This window comes from Lissotriton helveticus, chromosome 4_1 (assembly GCF_964261635.1).
Source record: "Lissotriton helveticus chromosome 4_1, aLisHel1.1, whole genome shotgun sequence".
NCBI lineage: Eukaryota > Metazoa > Chordata > Amphibia > Caudata > Salamandridae > Lissotriton > Lissotriton helveticus.
The window spans coordinates 831990689-832011731 of NC_136063.1; the positions used below are offsets into that span (position 1 = coordinate 831990689).

General features: G+C 44.8%; 1 pseudogene; it reads right to left on the reverse strand.

Moving 5' to 3' along the window:
- Positions 1 to 8248: 8248 nt before the first annotated feature.
- LOC144829835 (U2 spliceosomal RNA) lies at positions 8249 to 8424 on the reverse strand (annotated as a pseudogene).
- Between the last annotated feature and the right edge of the window lie 12619 nt (positions 8425 to 21043).

Here is a 21043-nt window from a genome sequence, read left to right on the forward strand (position 1 = left end):
AATTATAGTTATACCTAATCATAAAGAAGAAAACAGCAAGAAAACATCATAAAAGTAGACGAAAAGTAGAGAGAATGAAGACGAGGCAGGCAGCATAAAAAACAGGAAAGAATAAATAGAAGAAACACATAATTGTAAAAAGACTACAGGGTGTAGCAGAAAGAAAAGAGATGAAATACAATAGAGCAAGGCACTCAAACAGGAGGTCAATCCATCAAATAAGGAAGCACTACCCTAGATAAATACAAGGAGCTATATCATAACGAGGATAAATATGAAAAAACGCAAGATAAGCAAACAATCAATTGTCTTTAAATATAGAGAACTTGTTATAATAATTGACACGAAAGTGCAGAAACATGTCAGAAATATAGTAAGAGAGAAGAGGGTAAAGAAGAGACTAAAAAGTGTAAAAAAAATAGAATAGCTTATTATAAAGTATAAGAGAAGTGCACAGATTTGCAATAGCCTAGCACCAATACAAGGAAATAGTAAATAGCTGAGAAGCAGAACAAGCAATGAAACAGCAATGTAAATATATAGTAAACCTAAATATACTATACATATTTAAAGATACTTGTAAGCAATGAATTGTCATGCAAAAGGTATATACACCCCGTTATAAGTAACTAGGGAGAACAGGAAGGAACAATAAAAGATAAGAAAGTCCTATATGATATTTAGACAAATTAATAGTAAAATATAAAAGTGATCCAATATCTGAGACCTCATAGAAAAGATCATGTAAGACCAGTAAAGCAGTCCAAGCATTAAAACAATAACCAAGTAAGCATATAAATAAATGCAAGGTACAATAATTATAGCATGGTGAGCGCAGCTAAACGCAACTATAGAAAATATATAATAATGAGCCTATGACCAACGCTTGTATCATAATACGAAACAGAACCAGACAAATTGAAGTCAAAAAGACGAAAGACATACAAGAAGAATGAGCACACACGACGGAATATCCAAGTACAAATCAAGTGAGAAATTAGACTACTCCAAAAACGATAAAGAAAGAAACAATCTAAGGACTGGGATAGAGGAAAGAAGAAATATGAATACACATTATAGCAACGTAACCAAAAATAGATAGACGCAAAAATGGTTACCGGGAAAAAGATCATACAGAAGCAGACTACTACTACAAAACGGAACAAGGAAACAGATATGAGATATGTCTAATATAACAATGAGGAATGAGAGAACGAAGACTAACAACACAAACCATAAGGAGGAAGAAAACCATGTCAAATGACAACATCATGAAGACGGAAAAAAGATCACACCGACTACAAGAAAAAAAACATCATCGAAAAAGGTGACTGACAACAACAGTCACAAAAGAAAGCCATATGCGCCCCATCAACCACGGAGCACGCAGGTCTAAAAGGTAAACTCAATAGACCCGGAAAAAACAGAGAAAAAACAAGGAAGACAAAGATTCACATCAAGTGCCAGAAGCCCCAGGCAGACGCGAAGCCTCCATTTGAAGTTCCATCTGTAGCTCCATCTGATTGTCTAAAAAAGAGGCCAAGTCAGCAGGTTCATCGAAGATTCTAGAGCGACCTTTGAAGGTAATGCGAAATTTGGGAAGGGCCAGAGAAGGAGAAAGGGATATTCATCTCAGATAGACGCTTTCGAAGATTAAGAAAACCTTTCCTCCTTATCACAGTGTCTCTTGCAAAGTCTTGAGAGATCGAAATACGGTGTCCTTCCCAAGAAAGAACTTTAATCTTCCGCATATGAGCCAAAATTTGTTCCGTGTGCTGATGACGCAACGGCTTAAAAATGACAGCCCGTGGTTGCGTAGCAGATTTAGAACGGAAAGTGGGGACACGATGTGCCCGTTCCAGCTCAAAGTCTTTTTGAAATGAAATTTGCAGAGTAGAAGGCAACCATTGGTATAAGAAGTCAATCATAGATGGAGCACCTTTCTCGGCTTCTTCAGGAAGGCCAAAAATGCGCAGGTTGGATCTACGGTTACGGTCCTCTTGCTCAGTTAGATCCCTCCGCAAAGCCGCCATTGAGCGCTCGAATTGTAAAAGAGATCTAGACTGCTTCTGCAGATTATCCTCAGCGCCACTAATGCGTGTCTCCGTGGCAGAGACACGAATGGAGAGAGCCTTAAGATCATTTCTGATGGCTGATACCTCCACCTGCAGTAAGTCTGTATTAGTTTTAGTAGACTGCGCAATGTCATGCACGTCATTGAGACGTGTCAGAATAGCCTCCAGAGTAGAATTAGTATCTTTTTGAGAGGATTCAGGTGTAGGAGATAGCTGTTTGAGTCTCTTAAGAGAAGCTTTCGACTCCTTTGAATCTTTAGCAGTCGGCGACAAGCCCATATTTGCTGCCATAGAGCCTCCCAAACAAAAGTAGAAGAGACAAGCACTTCAGAGAGCTGAGGAAAATCCCAAAGCCCGAGGATAATGATTTACTCAGGAGGCAGGGGAAAAAAAAAGAAAAATAGTAAAAATATGCAAGCACACCTCTAGCAGGTAAAGCAGGGTATTAAAGAGCAGTTAATAGCAGTGGAAGGCACTGAAGACGCTCAGAATAAAGTAGAGTAAAATGCAAAAAGATTATATTTTAAGGCACCACAGCATGAAAAACGGAAAAAGAAGTCTGTATAAGCTGGTAGGGGTTAATAGTAGTCACCAACACCTATTTGCGGGCATTTCGTAGAACTTCGTAGCCATGGTAGCTCCTTTGCTGAGGAGACTCGGAACTGCGTGTAAAGGCGACCCAAAATGGCGGCCGCCCACAGAAACACCGAGCGTCACCTTATATTGTGAGAAGATCAGTCACCAGTAAGTCCAGGGCACAGGAAGGACGTTCAGCCGGCACACGGCACCTTCCGACACATGAGGCTCCGTTTTTTGCGTGTATGGGGTCCCTGGAAGCGGAGACGAACCTCCGACGGCCCTCGCTCGTCTCGGAGCTCAAGCGCGAACCGCCATTCCAAAGCGGCGCGCAAGCCACGCCCCTTCACCATTGGAGTTATTGACTTCATAATATTTAATAAAGCACAACACGTTTATCTTGAATTTATCCAGCTTCCTGATTTTTAACTCAATGTCACATTGTCCTGGTCTTTCGAGCGACGATAAAAATAACCAAATCAGGGAAACAAAGTGGACCGAAAATCCAGACCGCAAAACAACATTTTAATTTTGTGTTCTTTCGAGGCAGTTTAAAATAAAGCTATGCACGCACAAGTCCTAAACAAGCATTGGCATAGTCAATAGGTCTCGCCTTTGGGACCTTATAAGTGTTGAGCCATGCAACACTTGATGTTGTTGCACCAACGATATTGTGCTGGATAACTAAACTCTTATAAGGTCCCAAAGGCGAGACCTATTGGCTGTGCCAATGCTTGTTGGTGTAAGCCGGCAACCAGGGAAAATGGAGGCACACATGACAAAATGATGGCCTTGGCACAATGGAGGTAATTTTTGACATATGAGGATAGGGGGCAGCCATGGCACATTTTGAAAAAATCGGGAACAACTTCTGGAGAGCATCAAGTTTCATTGGCTTGGGACGCAAAGTACAACTTTATGTGAAAACTGCTATAAACACACAATTTTACCTATTTTTTTAGGTGGAGACCCTCCCCCCTAATCGCACTAGCAGAGGTCCGACTTACTTGTTACAATTCATGCTATTTTGCTCCACCACTTTCAAAAATCCTTTCAGCACCCTAATCTAAGTGGTATCTAAATTGACGATTGTCTTTGTTGTGTTATTATACTAATAATGTAATTATAACGAAACTTGAGCAATTATTATGATGTCATCATGGTATTAGGGTTAATTTAAGGTCATGTGACAACTTCCTCCGAATACTCATGGTCAAAGGTCACATGATGCCACTGCCCGTGTTGTCATTAGGGTTAAACCGTCTGTGAGGAAATTCGCTAACACTGACATTTTTGAGAATTAACGTCAATGTCCTTCCGTAGCCGCCAAAGACCAGGAATGATATGCTTTTAATGCATGTGGACTATTAGCACACAAAATACAACTGCAGGTAATGTGCCTATTCACGCGAGGCACTGGGTTATTTTATTCATTACACATTTTATGCAATTATTATATTTTTGCTGATGTCACCTGTAACGTCATTCGTGTAAAAGACTGTGTGACACGATTTCTTAGGACTCGAACAAGGACATTTATTAAAACTCCTAAAGACTTCTAATACGTGAGGTCTAAACATCCCAGCAATCTAAACATTAATTATTTATCTTACATAAATCCACTACATCCAAAGGAATTTAGCAGCCGTCCACACACCCAGTTACAGGAATCCTATGCGCAAGTTATGAATGCCCACTGCTGTCAGCTTCTTCCTTACATAACCACTCCTCCTTAACGCTGCCAGGCGCTCCCTCCACATGCAAAGCAACCCACGCCATTCACAACTGCAACAAGGAAACGAGGGGAGAAATGTCAGGCGTGTGCGAGGGAAGAGACCAGTAGCGAAGAGAAAGCGACTTGCGGGAAGGAGGGCATTGGTTCCTAATGGGGAGTGCACAGCATCAAACATTCGGCGACTTCTTAGAGTCATGGCGGATAATCAGACCGATGAGAGTTCAGCAGCGGTGCTCTCGGTGGATATAGAAAAGGCGTTTGACAGCCTGGAATGGGCTTTCCTTGGTAAAGTCTTGGATAGATTCGACTGGGCGAAGGATTTGTAAAAATGACGAAGGTGTTATGTGAGTCGGCCACGGCTAGGGTGAGACTGGGCGAGGTGATATCGGGCCAATACTCGATTCAAAGGGGCACCAGACAGGGATGCTCATTGTCGCCCCTGTTGTTTGCATTGGCGATCGAACCCTTGGCGGCACAGGCGAGGCTGGGGCGATTCTATGACGGAACACTGCACCGGGGCGACCCGCACTACATCTCCTTATATGCTGATGATTTGCTTCTATTTCTCCGGGAGGCTGAGGAGGACTTAAGCGGGGCGACCTCTATGCTGTCCAGCTTTGGGAGGGTCTCCGGTCTCCGGGTAAACTGAAGACGTGCCTCTTTCCGGTGCGGCGGAATCTTTCGCCCCCCGCTGAGCTGGGTACCATTAAATGGGAAACGGCGTGCATCACTTACTTGGGGGTCCGGATTTATCATGCAGACCTGGATCTCCTGGAGGGCAATGTAGGCCGGGGTATTAGAGCTTTGAAAAAATGCATGGAGTTCTGGGCAACGCTTCCTCTGTCGGTCATGGGGAGAATTGCACTGCTTAAAATGGTGGCGCTCCCCAGACTCCTGTACTACTTCCGTACACTGCCGATATGGATTCCAACGAGAATCTTCAGGGAACTGAGGTCGTTAATGGAGGGTTTCATCTGGGGCGGCGGCAGGCGGCGCATAGCCCTGGCAACACTGATGAGGCCCAGATCGGAGGGGGGCCTGGCGGTGCCGGACTTTGAACGCTATTATTTGGCGGCCCAACTGCAGGTATTAACGCAGAATGTAGCGAAGGAATATCGGGGTCCGTAAAGTAGTTGGGGAAAGGGAATCCCTCGTCATGTGCAAGCCTACATAGTTCTGCAACAAAAGTTGAACCTGAGGGATTTGACGGGGGAAGAACGGACCCTCAGACTTTGCTGGAATAGGATGCAAAGACTAGCAGGGAGCCCCCATCCGTATGCACCGGAGATACCGTTGGGCATGCTGACAGCATTGCCGCATGGAGGGGGCTGGACCCCGTTGGCGGACTGGGAACAGATGGGGGTTCAGGTAGTGGGAGACCTGTATGTGAACCAGGAGTTGGTGCCTTTCTCGGTGCTGCAGGACGCGTTTGGGCTGCCGGACGGGGACTTTTTGCTGCATACTGCGATCACGACTGCTATACAAAAGCACTGGAAAACCGGGAAAATGGAACCAGTGGAAAACCTTGCCTGCCAATATGTAGTGATGGCGGCGGGGACGGTTAAGGCGGTGACCTACATCCAATCCCGGCTGCTCCGTGAAGGCATGCGTCCTCTGGATGCCCTTAAAGTGAAATGGGAAGAAAATATAGGTCGGCAGATACCGGATAACGCTTGGGCCCAAATCCTTAAAAGGGCGTGGAAATGCATGAGAAACGCGCGCTTCTAGTTCATCCAGTACTGTGTGTTACATAGGGCCTATCTGACACCGGGGAAGGTTCGGAGATACTTCCAGGTCCAGGATGCAGCGTGCCCAAGATGTCTGGAAGAGGATGCTGAGCTAGAGCATATGCTATGGCTTTGCCCACGCATGGGGGGCTACTGGGAAGAAGTGGGGAAGCTGCTGACCATGATCACAGATAGACAAATAGAGTATGACATGGCCGCTTGCTTGCTGCACTGGTTTCCACATACGGCCAAGACCAAGGTAACCAGCAAATTTATTGACTTAGGGCTTTTGCTGGCGAAACGTGAAATAACATGGCATTGGAAAGCGAAGGAAGGGCCGTCCTTTGAGAGATGGAGAAGGAAGTTCTGTAAGTGGGCCAGCTGCGAGAGTGTGGTGCGGCTCCGACAGACTACCCGCCCGGGTAACGAGAAAGCTCTGGAGGTAGCTCGGTCTTGGGAGGCCTTGCTCCAATCCTTGAGGGACAGCCAGTTGACAGAGGTGGAGTAGGTTTCACATCTGCGTGATGGTTACAAATATAGCGTAGTTTTGTTGACCCCGTGATCACTTAGTTGAGGTACACAAAGCGAAGCAGTAAGCGCCCACACCACCACATATGTCCGGGGGGTGGGATCCGGGGGGGAGAAGAGAGCTGGAGGGTACGACAAAGAAGTATTGTTAATGATGGCTCCAGGGTTAGTTCTAGTTTGTTTGATGGGATTTTGGGAGGAGAAAAGAAAAGCGGATGCAGGAATCCTTTTGTTAACCAGATAAGGTTTTATTACTGTGAAACATGCACTCATGCTGGAACTTTGGAAATTGCCGCCCGACCCTTGGGTTGTGGGCTGAATGGCTGTGTAATTCAAGTAGAACTGTCTCACAGATATCAAACACTGATTACAAAGTTGTTGACTGGTATAAATGTGTAACACTATATCTGCAATAAAAATATATTTAAAAAAAAGTAAATTGGTTCCTAATGGGGAGTGTAGGAGGGAAAACAGGAGCAAGTCTATGAGAAGACGAGGCAAAGCAGCTGTTGTGAGAAGAGCAGCAACACCCAGTGGCACAAATAGAAAAGTGCAGCAGAGCAGGGAGGGGAGAGCAGCATGTCAATCCAAGCAGCAAATTGAAAACATCAGCGCAAAGAAAACAAGCCCAGGAGTGGTGCCACCGTGCGCGCGCGCGTAGTCTGCTCATTTTTAAGTACTGCACTTGAGCTTGTGGCGCGCCCCTGCTCGCTCCCGCAAGGTGTATGCTGCCACAAGCACAAGTGTGTGCTTGGAAATGAGCAGGGCAACGGCTAAAGACCCTCCTATGCAGTGCATGTGCGCTGCGTAGGCGACACCTAAAAAAAAGGGAGGGGGACTAAATAAGTAGGCAGTATGCAAGTGTAATTATGGTGTGGCATAGTAGCATCACAGGAAATGGTATCATGATCTCACAGGAAGTGAAATCAGATCATAAGACTTCACACATATGCTTAGCAGGTCTATCATGAGTACATTTGGAAGCATTACAAGCAGTGATTGAAGTGGGCTTGATCGGCAGGGCACAGCGTGCCCCAACTTTTAAAATTGAATACAATCCGTCCCCCTACCTTTTTATTTTAAAAATGCGTTCCAGATAAGGCTCAACCAATTGGGATGGCTGGGGTTGGCAAAGAAGGAAAAGGACTCTGTGTTTTGCTTCTTGCCCAGAGAACATAAGGACAGTGTCCACTTCTCTGCCGCTGGCAGCTGCCTCCCTTTCTTCCTCATATTCCCTCTCTTCCTGTCTCACTCCTCCTCACTTGCTGAAAACCCTGACTTCAAGAAAGGCTCCTACCCTCTCTTTCCCCTCCTTTCCTTTCTTTGTTACCCTATTAAATGGATCAAAAATAAAAGAAAGAAACACTTTTGCTGGAAAGGTCATCTTTTTCTGGCATTTTTCTCTGCCAAAGTGCAGCCTCGGGACAGAGAGAATAAAAATAGCTTAAAAATAAATAACTAAATGAAGCAAAACAGAATGTTTGCACAGTGGCCAGATTGGGTTTATTCACACCCAAACACATTAGCACCACTTTACAGAGTTTACCAGTGAAGCACTACTTACGTTTTCTCCTCTTTCTTTGAACAGCATTGTTTACCCCTGGGCCGGTAAATACACCATTCCTGGAGGTACTGCAATACCAGGTGGATGCTTGGAGTGGACAGAGAAAGCTCCTATTCCATCTCCCTGTTCCAAAAATCAATGTAATATATGGTCCCCAGATAGAGGACGAACCAGATATTAAACTGATAAGAACAATTTATTTATTTTTTTGTCAGGAATTTGTGTCTGGTTCAGATACATACAATCCTCACCTTCCACAAAGGCCTATTTGTTTATAAGTTGTAGGTAACAAACTTGACAAGTGCACAAGCTAGCCCTTTGACCTTTTACCTTGCTTGACAATGATTACATAATCATTCAGCCCTGTGCGGTGCACATCAATGATGGCCTCAGCAGTCGCCATGACCTCCCCCAGCACCTCCTCTGTATTTGGGGGTAGAGGCCTGCCCTGCAACACTGAGTGGACCTTCAATCTTAGGTACGCACGTAAAAAAAGCTACCTATGATGGCCCTACAGTGATTTACACCTCAACTAGTGATGCTAACTGCCTGTCTCCACTGTGACCAATACAAAGGTCACATAAGATGGACTGGAGTCCCCGCTTTTGACCTCGTCTGCCCTTTAGTTTCAGGCTCACCCAGACTGACGATGCCACCAGGAAAAGAAGAAGAGGACTTTAGTGTGGAATTCCTGTCTGACTCCACCCATGCACTCTCCACCCTGCTAGAACTGCAAAATAGGAGAAAAGGAGTCTGCATTAGAAGAGGCCCTCCACTGGTCTCTTTTATTTATTCATTCATTTGAGTTTTATATAGCGCTGGCTAGACCCAGAGGCATCAGAGCGCTTTACATAAGGAACCACAAAATTACACCAGTTACAAGTTACATCAGTTACAAGGAAACATTTCAAGAGCGTCGGAAGACGGAATAAATGAAGCTTAGAAGGGTAAGTGGATGGGGTAAAGGTATAGGAGGGAGATAGGATGGATGGAGAGACGAAGGAAGGAGAGTCTGCCAAAAGTCCGGCTGGGTAGGTGGCCCCGAGGGGGAAGTCCACAGCCCATGTCCTCTATAGCTATCAGGTAACTAAACCGGGCATCAGTCAAGTGGCTAGGTCTCAATGAGAAAACAATTAGAGGGGAAAGAGGAGGGCTAAATGGAGCATAAAGGAGAAAGTGGGTGGAGTAAAGGGGTAGGAGGGAGAGTAAGACGGAGAGATGAAGGAAGGTCTGCCCAATGTCCGGCTGGGTAGGTGACAGCCGAAGGGGTAGTCCACAGCCCATCTCCTCTCTAGCTATCAAGTAGCTCCACTGGGTATCGGCCAAAAAGCTAGGTCTCCACGGTCAGAGGTAGGTTCACAGATTCAGCATCCTGAAGGATAGGACGGATGGGGGATGTGTTTGAGGTCTGGTCGAAGTCAGTTTTTGTTTTCCAGAGGAGTAGCACTACGTGGAAGAGAACCCAGTGGCAGCCATCTTGGGGTCAAGCAAGGAATTAACAGGTAGTAATAGGGAAGGCTCACCTCTTCATAGTTTGTCTCCTCCGCGTGGGAAGCAGTGCGTGTGCTTCAACAGGGGGGTTGCTTCCCTGAGATGCAATCCTGAGATTCGCTGTCCAATGCACCTTTTTTCTTAACTGCCAGGCGACCACCACACTGTTTCAAAGCCACAGGCACAATTTGAAACCCACCTTATCTCCAATGGCCTTCAAATACCTCGGTGGAGCTTGGCACACATGAAGAGAATGGTTCAGACCAAGCCGAGGTAGTTCTACTCGTGCTCGGGGCCGCCAGGGGGTGGAACGCACTGCAGAGCACCAGACACATAAGCGGTCTCTCCTGACACCGGACAAATGCCGCAGCCCGCTTGTGTCCAAATCAATCACATATATAGTGAATCAGGCTAATGAGTAACAATATATTCCCTGGACAAGGCTCTGGTCTCCAGAGGGGGCCCCGTTGTGGAAGGGCAGCAGACTCAATTCACGGGCACCTCCCCCTCCAGCCGCATTTGTACCTCGCTGATGGTGCCAACAAGCGGGTTTCCTGTCAAGGAGTTCTTTCCCCATGGGAGTCACCTGGAAGAACTTTGCTTCAAGAAGAGGGCAAGGCCACTATTAGATGTTACAGTGGTGGCTGGCGACATCGCGGTTTACTTCTCTCTGCTGGGTGTTTACTCATAATTCCCCGGGTGCCATCTTGGTTAATTTCCATGCGGGGATGTCGCGGGTCATATCTCATTGAGGCAGGATCACAGTGAGGCGGTTTTGCATTATAAATTATCCGCCAGTGCTCTGATTGCAGAATTGTCAATTTTGGCGGGATTATGATGTGGCGAAACGCTGCTCTGGAAGCCGGTGTGCGGGTTCATCACAGAGCATCAGCTACGTGCGGCCAACATGTCTGTGGCCATCATGTTCTCTGTTTCTGTACTCACTGCCGACCCAGCTCCACCAGCCTCTCTTGAAATCCATTCTTCATGCCTCCCCAGAGGTCCACAACCCAACTTTGACAGCTCTACTCTTTTCTCAGCACTGGAGCCGGCAAGAGCAGCCTGGACTGCCTGGACCTTTACTCAGCACTCTATAAAACAAATATCAAGTAAGTGTGGAAACAGAAGAAACCTGAACACTTTTTGTTTATAACTATGAAAACATTTAATGTGATCCTTATCAGCTGTTTTCCTTATTTTTGTTTATAAAATGTGTACTGCAGCTCTGTGTTCAGGGATGTGGTCCTTTTAAACCATACTGCTTACGTTTTGTATGGATATAAGCAATGGATATTGAAATGGTTCCCTTCTGGGCCCTGTAGTCATGTCGTTACCTTTTCAGGAAAAACACTCATTGATTTCTGAATAATGAGTGTAAAAGCTACGTTGTTCCGGCTTACATTTCACATGCTTTACTTAATCTTGCTTTCCCTACGAGTGTTTGCTCTTTCTATGATATTGTTACTTTTTTTCCAGGCAGCATATTCCTCTTGTCTAGTCTATAATTGGAACTGAGTCGCATCCAAATGTTTATTATTGGGCACAATTGGGTTATAGCTGAAGGCAGTGCGAGTTTCTCTCAGTGGGGCATAGGGAACCACGTTCAGCCTTCATAACCAATCCCCCAGACCACTCTCTTGAGAGAGCACATCCCCATGCTAGACCTTAGAAGGCCCCACTAGATAATAGAAGCCCTGGTGTCTTAGCGCCAGCAGGTGGACCCTAATGGTGGCAAATGTGGGTTAACCTTGAAGACCTGTCCACCACAATCCATACTGAAGGTCACCTCCAGTCTTGCGGCCAGGCCTACGAAGCAGCACACCTTAGAGAAACAGTGACTTTGTCACTGAGGTCACAGGACCCTTGAGGCCAGTCCGCCTCACACATTGGTACCTCCATTGGCCTTGTTTTAGCAGTAATAGTGCAACTCACCAGGGTTCAGAAATGCAGGATAAGCACGCACGCCCAACTAAGTCTTCAAACTTTACAGTCTCTATGCTACACGCACAAGCACTTTTAAAATGTGCTGCCTGCTTTGGGCCACTGGAATTATGCAGCAATGGAGGACAAAATGATGTCACAGTGTTGACTCAATTATGCAGCAAAAAAAGGCTGCAGCGTAATGCAGTACATTTTCTGATACTTTATTATTTTGACATTCTTACACATGCTAATAGTCTATGCAAATATTTTGCCTTATTTGTACCAGTGTAACATACAAAGGCTACAGTGAGAAAGGTGACCAGTCAACCTTTGCAAAGGGCCCTCCACTTTGCAGCAACACAAATCACATTTTTTACTAACTTTTGAGCCGTCTGAAAAAATGAACAGCCCAAATGTGGATAACGTTAGAGGTCTGACTACCTACAGTAGACAAGCCACTAAGTTCTATAAGCTAGGTATACAGCATTTGGTACCAAGAGCAAAGCACATTTCATGCATTGGATTCAAAATGCCAGAAAATATAATTGTGAGTATCAGAACTGTCAACTGTATTAACTTACCAAACATACCACCATTATATACACTGACAATTTGAGCACTTTGACCATTATTTAAAAGAAATGCAAGTTGCACACTGAGTTTGGTTTTCTGAGCATGGCAAATGACATTCCCTAAGAATTCTACAGTTATAACTAGATATTCTGCACATATGTTAATTTAGACAATGTAGACCATGCTGCATTGCCACAGGAATTTTAATCATAAGAAATTAGCAATGAGATATTTTACAAAATTAAATCCCTAACATGTTTGTATCAACATCATGTTAAAAAATCCCTTGTATCTGGCATTCTTTGTTGTGATGGGCAGTATGAACTACCTTCCTAGAATGAATGGCATCTACATGGTAATGAGCAGCCAGCCATCCGTTAACCTATAGCAACGGATTCCAAAGGGGCAGAGGAGGACCCACGAGAGCTATGAACATGAGTGTAGAAAGACGAACAATACCAATATAGTTTTGTATGGGTTACACTATCAAGGTCATGGTACTGCTAACGCGGGATTTCTGGTTACTAGTTACCTTACCAGATCCCAAACCAAGTCGACTGAATCGTTGGTACCTGTCATTGAGTAAAAGGTAATCTAACAATAAGTCAATCAATTTAAGAACTTACACCACTCTAAATGACCACTGACCAAATTTAAGTTTCAAAGATTTAATATAAAGTCAAAGATAACTGAAGATACAAACTTCTCAAAATGAGATTCAGAAGATAAATTGGTATCACTATGAACATGAACTTTTTGAATAGTCTGAGTCTGAAAAACAGAATAATGAGTACAATTTCAAAAAGCATGAGCGTTGCCAAAATGGATACAAGTTGCAACCTCAAAGTCATTACAGAAAAGAAAAATTCAGGTTAATCTGTCCCTACACTATGCTAAATGACATCCCTACTTAACAAGATCTTTACCCCTCTAGGTGTCAGCCGTGGTGACTTCCTAAGAAGATCACGCACTTTTCTTTGTCTCTTCTCTGATAATGGGTCTCTCCTGACCAGCCTATCTGCCTACCCATCCGCTTCCTTAGGCTCCCAAAATCATCTGCTCTACTCTCCTCCCGGGTCGCTTTCCCTAATACCAAATCACATTTCCAATAGAAACGCCCCTTGGGACGCCCCTCACGTGATACATCTTTGCGCGGTAAACTCCATGATGGTACTCTTCAAGACCCTCGTTATAGTTGACCTTGGTTCCCAGGCTTCTTCTCCAGTGCGCCGATACCCCCTGAAATTCCTGGAAACTCCTACAGGCCTGCGCCAAGCGCCACTGAACAAAGCCCCTTTCATTCTAGCTGATTAGGACCCTCGCACCTGCATACAGTCCGTCCTGCAGTGGGCCTCAAATTCCAGACTCCACCATATCTATAGGTCATAAAGCACACTCGAAGCTCTGTGCTGGACACCTCTCGACTTCTCCTCTAACGAGCACATGGCACATCAAAGGAGATGACATTATCAGTACAGGCCTCCTTGATTTACATGAAGCGAGTCCCTGCACTCTAAAACATTAACTTGATTTAAACAACATTCTTAACTAGCATACGTTTCTAAAACAACACATCCATAAAACATATATTTCAAACTTAATTCGATAATACAATTTTTGGAAGAACCATGTTAACCCCATCTCACATTATTTTAGCAGCACGTTTAGATTTGCTGTGAATTGCCCTAAGGCCTACACAATATACTGGATTTTCAGAGTTCTATTCAACTCTAACATGATTCCTTTAACATGAGAACATGAGGTTTTCATTTTCATTCCAACATTTCTACATTAATCTCACACAGTTATGATTATTGTTACTCTACTTAAACATTCTATGCATTTCACCACTGAATATAAGACACTCTGTGTATTTCACTTCTAAATATAAAACACTCGTGTTCAGTGCATGTATAAACTAACTACGTGCTTGTAAATATGGTGTACTTATACATTTTTCAGACTTGTGCTCTCTCAATCCCCCCTTTGATGACCTTCAGGGGTCATCATCATCAGGACACCATCACAAAATGTAGAACCCTTCAAAGTGAAGTCGTGGCAGTGCCACCTCTTTTCATTGTCTCTAATGCCTTTAGACTCCTGTATTGGGTGTCCTGCATCGCTGTCAACTTTTCCTCCTGTTTCCTCATAGCTCTCTGCAACCTATTTGCTCTATACCACTGATACAAACGCACCAATCCCCACAAAGTGATTACACAAATCACAATTATGATGATGGGTTTCAATATGTACCAAACGATACCCTTTCCTAAGTTGGCAAACCAACCTCCAACTTTACCCATTCCATGACCTACTTTTTCCCACACGTTTATCTTTGTCAGATCCTCAATTTCGTAGTGTATGGCAGTGATGTTTCGTATATACTTCTCTAGAGGTTTTGAATTGTCTGGAATGTAAGTGCAACATTCCTGGACCTTCAAAGCCTTACAGACTCCTCCCTCTTTAGCTAACAGAACATCTAAAGCAAGTCGGTTCTGAAGAACCATTGCCCTAATCGATTGCATCTCACCTTCCACCAGCATCAATGATCTAGCAGTACTGGCAGATAGCCTATCTACGACTGTAGCTAACCTCCTGATCTTAATGTCATTCAATATCACTCCTAAGATAGGGAATGCAGCACCGAATACATCTCCAATTACTTCTGCTGCACCCAGCCCTCTCTTCCCTCTAGTTGGTATTTCTTTCTTCGTCGTTTCTAAATTCTCAACATGATATATTTTAGGGAAGACAATAGCCAGATAGCATGATCCGTACCAATTATCTGGTAGCTTTACATAGGCATTTCTTCCACATACAAAATATACATTTGGAATTGCTTGCATCTCTTTCAGAAAATCCTTAGAGTAATACTCCAGTTGAAAGGCATGTTCACAATTGACTTGACCTACATACAAATTCTCATAATAGGAGTAACTCCTGTGAATGCACAGTTTCCCCCATTTCTCCTTGTCTAAAGCAATTGGACCAAAGCTACCCTTTCTCTGATGTATCCTTTCCTCCTTGGTCCAATCTGTTTCCCATTGTCCTGAGGCCTTTAGAATCTTCTGCCTCCTGTATCTAGTATCTACCTGCCCTATAAACCTTTTCTCAATTTCTGACACTTGACAAGTCAGATTATTTCTTCGAGCATGTGAAGTATCTAACGTTTTCCATGGAATAAACCATTTGTGTAATCTGTCTTCGCTTTTGTAATAATCCCACTTATTCAAATGCTTGTAATTTGGGACCTCTGGCAATGTCGAGTCGAAATTCGAGAAATAATACTCAAATCCTTCTCGTCCATAAAATATGCTCAACAACAAACTGCATGTGATTCCATATGTCAATGGAAGATGATGGTATCTGATACCCTCCTCTACCGTAGCTGGTAATTGCATACAAACGTAGCAATTCTTCGCCTCCATGACATCAATGTACTCATAAAGCAATTTAGCATAAGCATTTGACCTGAAATTTCCCTGTGACTCATCTGTGTGTAACCTTTTTATTTCAGCATCTAACAACGCTTTGTCTTTATCATTGATGTTTCCCTTATCATTAACAATAGTGGTTCTTGGTGTTGACACTCCCTTGACCTCCTTGACTGCCGTTGCATCTCTCTCGTGTCCCACTATGTATGAGACAGTAACCACTAAAATTATCAGGGAAATCACCGCTCCCAACAATGTGCCAACTATACATTTTGCCCTGCGGTTCGGGTTGCCAGCCTCCATGTTCTCAAACAGTGTAGTTCTTGACTTTCTTCCAGCATTCGCTTCTTCTTCTTTCTGAGCAAAAAGTCTTTCTTTCTCGCAATGTCTCTCTTTTGAACACTTGGAAGCTTGACAATTTATTTCCGCAAAACAGTTCAAAGTTCGGTAGAAACAGACAACCCTAGCCCTTCTCCGTCCGCTAAAAAGGAAACCCCTACCACTTTTCTTCTTCCACTCGGCGCTAGGTTATCTTGCAGTAATTTTACAAAGTCTTTTCAAGAGTCTTATATCCGTCTGAAGTTATGTATGGCTCAAGGAGTGACACTACGTCTTCATAAATGTCCATCCGAAGAAACATTCCCTCAAGTTCTGGGCAATTCTTGCAACAACATGGAAAGTCAACTGTTTCTAGGATTATTCTCCGTATTTCGCTCTGGACAAGTGGACGGACGAAATTGAGAGTTAACGTTTTTTCAATTTCTACTCCTGGTACTATCAGTTCTACATCCACGGTTACAAAGGGGTCCGTTCTAATCAGGATCACTTTCTTCACCTTTCCAGTTCTGCGCCCCTTTGAAGACATTCGCAATGTGGTGTTAGTCCAACACAATGAGCATTCCAAGAGCTTCCACTACTCGCTCAAGCATTTCTAACCGAAGGAGAGTTCCCTCCAACACTGGATATCGTGAACAGCAAACTGGAAATTCAACTGTTTCTAAAATCAATTTTCTTATTCCGCTTAGGAGAGGAGGATAGACGATGTTGAGTGTCAGCAACCTTTCAGTCTCCGCCCCCGGTAGCAGGAACAGTATTTGTACAGTGATGATTGGGTCAGTTCTGATCAGGTTCACTTCCCTGACCCTCCCGGTTCTGTGCCCCACCGACATCTGCAACGAGGTAGGTCCAATCAGGAGTAGAGTATCTTCTACTAGGCACTCGTACCCTCCTTGATCTTCTAGGGCCCTCCTCGGTTCCCTCCTGGGTATCTTCCTCCTGATCCGAGTCTTCGGATATAGGAACAAGTGTTTCTTCCTGGGCCGACCTCAAACTTAGCCTCCTGTCTCTTCCCGGCCAAGTGGCAGCCTCACACCTTGTTCTCCTATATCTCGTCCTCACACTCGGTTCTTGATCACTCTGGTACTGATCTGTGTCTGTTTCGTATTCACTGCTGCTCTCTCCTTCAGTTGCGTCTTCAGTCTCACTGCCGTCCTGCCTTCGCTCTTCTTCTGAATCCGATGCGTTCCCAACTTCTTCCGACACCCCCTCAGCTGCTTCAATCCCTTCTTGCGACTCTTCTTCCACTTCCGGGTTTTCGTCTGGGATAGGAGCTGTTTCTTCTAGAGGTGCTGGAACTCTTCGAGTATGAGATGCATGGATCCAATTTGGTAGCCCCCCGCACTTCACCGCGGTGTTCGTGATCAGGATTACCTGAAAGGGCCCACGCCAGCGAACATCTAGGCAGTTCTTCCGGACGTGCTTTTTAACCAACACCCAGTCCCCTGGGTTCAGGTCATGACACAGGTTCCTCGATGCTGGAACTTCAGCCGCATGCACCTGAAGGGACACAGAATGGATGGCGTCAGACAATCCTTTACAATAATCCAAGATCAGATCATCTGTAATATTCAATAGGGCAGCAGTTGGAACTGTGGGAAGTCTCATGGCCCTCCCCATCAGAATCTCGTGTGGAGAGAGACCTGTCCTCCTGTCAGGGGTGCTGCGCATGCTCATAAGCACTAAAGGAAGAGCATCTGGCCAACTCAAAGATGTGGATGCCACTACTTTAGCCAATCTATTCTTCAAAGTGCCGTTCACTTGTTCCACAATTCCTGAAGCTTCTGGTCGATAGCTACAATGCAGTTTTTGATCGATATTCAGTGTGGAGCACAACATCTTCACTATTTCGCTGTTAAACTGTTTTCCTCTGTCCGATTCCAGAGAGGCAGGCACCCCGAAGCGCGGTATCAACTCCCTGAGCAACAATTTTGCCACTGTGAGTGTATCGCACCTACGTGTAGGGTACGCTTCAACCCATCTGGAAAATACGCATACTATCACCAACACATACCGAAGGCGATTAACTCTTGGCATTTCGATGAAATCTAGTTGCATTCTATTGAAAGGCCCCCCCGACCTCCCAATGTGACTCAGTGTGACTGGTGTTCGTTTGCCTACGTTCAGTTGTTGGCAGGTAACACATCGCTTACATACTGATTCTGCTGCTATTCTAAATTTAGGGCAATACCAAGTTTGCCTAAACACTCTCATCATAGCATCCCTTCCTAGATGTACTGGACCATGTATTTCTCTCGCCATGGGATTAGCTAATTCTTCAGGTAACACAGCCCTCCCATCTGCTGAAACCCAAAAATCCATTTCACTTCGCACGCAACCTGCTATTTCCCATGCCTTTTTCTCTGTTTCAGGTGCGTTCTCTTGCATCATTCTTAAATCCTCCCAAGTGTCTACAGTTTCTAACATCATGCTTAATTCAGTCTTTTCTTCAGCACCATCTATTTCCACTTTTGAGAAAGAATAATTTTGTTCTGCACAATAACGTGCGACTTCATCAGCGTATCTGTTGCCTTGTGACACAAAATCTGTATTTTTAGTATGTGCTACACACTTTACTATTGCGATGTCAACTGGACCTTGTAATGCTTCTAACAACAGTCTCACAAATTCTCCATTTTGAATGGGCGAACCAGAGGAGGTCATGTAACCTCTCTGAGACCACAACTGCCCGAAATCATGAACCACACCGAAACCATATTGGCTGTCAGTGTATATGGTGACTCTCTTTCCATTTCCTGCTATGCAGGCGCGAGTTAGGGCAATGATTTCTGCTACCTGTGCGGAATGTACTCCTTCCAGGCAAGCGGCTTCCACAACTCCAGTAATGGTACAAACAGCATAAGCTGCTCTCAATCGACCAGTATCGTCTCTTAAACATGAGCCATCAACAAAATAAATTTCATCGGGGTCAGACAACGGCTCATCCACAATATCTGGTCTGGGTTTCGTGCATAATTCAGTCACATCAAGGCAATCGTGGTCTTCACATCCTTCGCCTTCTATTACAGTAGGTAATGGCATTAAAGTAGCAGGATTCAAGACAGAGCATCTCCTGAGGGTCACGTTCTCCGCGGCAAGAATAACTTGCTCGTAGCGCGTGAGCCTACTATTGGTCAGATGCTGCGTCTTCGTCCTGGTCATTAGCAATTCAACTGAATGCGGTACATACACCACCACTGGATGTCCCATCACAATACTCTCGCTCCTTTCAATGCTGACACCCGTTGCAGCAACGGATTTGAGACATCCGGGCAACGCTGCGGCTACTGGATCTAATGTAGCCGAAAAATATGCAACTGGTCTACGGGCATTTCCGTGGGTCTGTGCCAAGACTGACAAAGCACATCCCTCTCTCTCACAGCAATAGAGTGAAAATGATTTCTCGTAATCGGGCATTCCCAGAGCCGGAGCACGACATAAATCGCCCCTCAGCTGCAAGAACGCCACCAAGCATTCTTCGTCCCATGGTACCGGATCACTCACCTCCTTGTGCGTCAGTTTCTGTAAGGGCTTTGCTTTCAGTGAAAAGTTAACTATCCACTGTCGGCAGTAACCCACCATTCCTAGGAACATTCTAACTTCCCTCTGTGTTGTAGGCGCATTCATCTTCATTATCGCCTCAATCCTCTCTGGTGACACCTTACGTTTCCCTTTTTCTAACCGGTGCCCTAAATACTGTACTTCTGTCAGACAATACTGCAACTTGCTCGGAGATACCTTATGTCCATTTTCGGCTAAATGATTCAGTAAGGCAATTGAATCTGCTTTACAGGCTTCCTCTGTCTCTGACGCAACAAGTAGGTCATCTATGTACTGTACCAGAACCGAATTCTGCGGCAGTACTAGATTTTCGAGATTCTTCTTCAACAACTGGTTGAAGATGGATGGACTGTCTGTGAATCCTTGTGGGATTCGACACCATGTTAAAACGCGATCTTCCATTTTAAAAGCAAAAAGATATCTGCTCTCTTCATCCAATGGGATGGAAAAGAAAGCCTGGCAAAGATCTATCACTGTGAACCATTCTGCTTGACATGGTATTTGAAACAGTATCACTGAAGGATTCGGTACCACGGGACAACATGAAACGACTATGTTGTTAATTTTTCGTAAATCCTGCACTATCCTGAATTTCCCGCTAGGTTTCTGCAAACCCATAATCGGGGAGTTACAAGGACTGCCCACGATTTCTTTCAGTATTCCCTGTTGTATCATTGACTCGATCACAGGTTTTATCCCCGCAATCGTTTCCTGGGACAATTTGTATTGAGGCGTTCTTGGAAACTCGGCATTTGGTTTTACCAGTATTTTTACCGGTTCTACCCCTTTAATCAATCCTATTTCTTCTCCTGTGAAATCCCATACCTCTGACGCCACTGCATCTCGTAAGTCTTGGGGAAGATCTTCTACTGTCAGAGTAGGATATAGTTCTACACAGGATTTTGAATTGGCCACCTTAAAGGTAGCATCATCGTCGGTAGTCTGTACCTCCACTCCTTGCGGGGTGCAGTATATGGTGCAGTTCAATTTGCACAACAAATCCCTTCCTAACAGACATACCGGACTCGAGTCACAAACCACAAACTGATGCTCGTTCATGTGGTTTCCTATCTTCACAGACACTGGTTCTGTCAAGGGACTAGTCAGCCTTTTGTTCGTGACTCCTACCACCTGAATTGTTTCCCCTGACATCGGCAAGTCTGGAACCACCGCCGATCTCAGTGTTGATCGAGTAGCCCCAGTATCCACCAAGAACGTAGTGGGACACCCTGCCACCTCTGCCTCAACAAATGGCCCTCTCTGATCCACCTCTAGGACTGCCCCGAGGGTACAGTCCTCTTCACTGCTCACACGTTGTCCTGTCAATGGATCAATGTAATAACACTTTTCTTCCTCGATGAATAGAGGCATTTGTTTAAAGACCTTTCCCCCTGTCGCTACCTTCGGTGGCTGTGGGAACTGGGCCCGTGGAGCCGAAGTCCCCCCTTTGGCCACCTTGTTACCTGGAACTGTCACCTTTGGAGTTGGGACTTCTTGAACCTGCTCTTCTACTTCTAGCT